We start from the raw sequence: 2,988 nt of genomic DNA on the forward strand, positions 1-2,988 counted from the left end.
CCCTTTTGCACAAAATGCGACCGAATGAAAGTCCACGTACTTCAAACCTATACTTTCAAACATTTGTTAACCGAAAGAAAAGATAAAAAAGGAAGTTTTGCTTTTAACTTTTCCTCGAAACTTACTGGAGTGGATGCGAATTTGTAAAGGAGAGGAGAGGGGGGTAGGGGAGGGAGTAGGGGAGGGGGATGGTTGTTTTTGGATAGGGGAGGAAGACAAAAGAGGGAGGACAAGCAACTAGAATTGAGCGAGAGAGAGAGAGAGAGAGAGAGAGAGAGAGAGAGAGAGAGAGAGTGAGAGAGATAGAGAGAGAGTGAGTGTCTTTTCCAGAAGATGCTTTTGCAGGACAACTAGAATTGAGAGAGAGAGAGAGAGAGAGAGAGAGAGAGAGAGAGAGGATTGTGGTCATCCGAGGGTAATGTAACGTGGTCAACTAATTATTTTCTTGAGACTAATTTGTTTAAAAAAAAAATAACAGCTCGAAATTATTTTGAAATATAATTTTACCATATGTGAACTATAACACTAATATTAATGAAAAAGATACCATATGGACGTACATGCATACACACAATAATAGTAATATTGTTCTAAAAATATTTTATTTTGATAGTTTATTAATTTTCTTTTAGTTTATTTATTTCCTTGTTTCCTTTCCTCACTGGGATATTTTTTCTGGTTTTAGCCCTTGGGGTTATAGCATTTTGCTTTTCCAACTATGGTTGTAGCTTAGCTAGCAATAATAATAATAATAATAATAATAATAATAATAATATTAATTATTATTATTATTATTATTATCATAATTATAATAATAATAATCATAATTATAATAATAAAAATAATAATAACAATGATAACAATAATAATAACTATATTAATAATAATGATAATAATAATAATAAATGATAATAATAATAATAACAAAAACAATATATAAATTAACATTACAATTACCAATATAATCATTGCTAATAACCGACATAATAATATCACCATTATCATTAATACCATATCCGATAACAGTAATAGCACCAAGACAGGATATTTTCTTAGCAATGCTACAACTGCACCGAAACAATGCGTGCATAATTAATGGCATGGGAAATCCAATGGGAAATCAATAAGAAGGATAATGGCAAATTGGTGCGCACCAATGCCTCGCCAGTAACACAAGGATGCAAGGAGCCCGGAGGCGTGGACTATGGACACTGAACTCAAGGGCAGTATTGCCAGTAGGGTTTAAACTCGAGCATGTGCCTTGTGGACATTACCTTGAATGCTGCTGCTTTTTTACCTTTTTTTTTAAACTTTTCCTATTTTCTTAAATCATAAGCTAGTAAAACCGAAATTACCTTTGATTACCTTGAAAATAATTGATTTTTTTTTATTTTTAAGCTAGTAAAGCCGAAATTACCTATGATTATCTTAAAAAAAAAAATCTTTTAATTTTTAAGCTTGTAAAAACGAAATTACCTTTGATTACCTTAAAATTTTTCCAATTTCCTTAAATTTTAAGATAGTAAAACCGAAATTACCTAGATGCTACAAGCCCAAGGGCTCCAACAGGAAAAAAAAAAGCCCAGTGAAGAAAGGAAATAAGGAAATAAATAAACGATGAGAACAAATTAACAATAAATCATTCTACAAACAGTAACAACGTCAAAAGAGATATGTCATATATAAACATAATTTATTGTTAATTTGTTCTCATCATTTATTTATCTCCTTATTTCCTTTCCTCACTGGACTATTTTCCACGTTGGAGCCTTTGGGCTTATAGCATCTTGCTTTTCCAACTAGGGTTGTAGCTTGGCTAATAATAATAATAATAATAATAATATTAATAATAATAATATAAACTATAAACAGACATAAGTAGACCTATTTATCCACCATTACCCCAAAATTCTTACATTTGATAACACTGCTCAAGAAAAGGAAATGAGAGAAGGAAAGAAGCAGTAAGAAGAGGGGGGGGGGGGAGGAGGAGGGGGGGGGGTAGGAGTAAGGCGAAAAAAAGGCGCTAGAGCGGTAAATTACCCGCGCGTGCGCACCGCACGAGACCGCCGAAGGCCATGTCAGAATTGCCGCTAGCTATCGCTAAAACATTCTTGCCCCTTATCATTAAGACGTCTTCTAGAAACACCACATTACCCACAAACCCCCCTACGATCAAACTCATACGCTCCCCCCCCCCTCCCCCGGCCCACAAACACACACACACACAACCCCTGAGGCATATCCTTACGTTACAAATTTCCCTCACACTTCTCACTTCCTTTCTTACGCTCCCTCACTTCTCTCTCTCTCTCTCTCTCTCTCTCTCTCTCTCTCTCTCTCTCTCTCTTTCCTCACTCAGTGAGATGTGGTGATAATAACGAAGAGAAAAACGCTGTTTGTAACGACATTTCGGATTTCCGGAAATATTTTACTTATAGGTTTTGAAAGATTATGAAAATTGATTCCGTTCGAAGACAAAATTTAACGATGGTATTGCTAATGGTGTGTGTGTGTGTGTATATGTGTATATATATATATATATATATATATAAAATAATGAATAAGGACTTGTCTAAAGCATTTGTCTTGCAGTGGACTAGAAACGGCTGCATTTGTTGTTGCTATATATATATATATATATATATGTATATATATATATATATATATATGTATATATATATATATATATATATAATATAATATATATACACATGTATATATATACATATATATAGATAGATATATATACAATATATATACACATGTATATATATATATATATATATACAACCACTACCAACATATTCATCTCCAGCGTTTCTACATAGTAGTTCCATTTAGGATCTAAAGGAAGCATTTTAAGATGAACGAAGTAGATATCTTATCAATATCTGTCACTTGTCCAAAACCGGAAGACCCATTATTACTTCCTTTAGGTAAGTAGCAATTTATACAGCGTTGATGGCTGAAATTATAGCGTATACG

Source organism: Palaemon carinicauda, chromosome 4, assembly GCF_036898095.1.
Source record: "Palaemon carinicauda isolate YSFRI2023 chromosome 4, ASM3689809v2, whole genome shotgun sequence".
In the NCBI taxonomy this organism is placed as follows: Eukaryota; Metazoa; Arthropoda; class Malacostraca; order Decapoda; family Palaemonidae; genus Palaemon; species Palaemon carinicauda.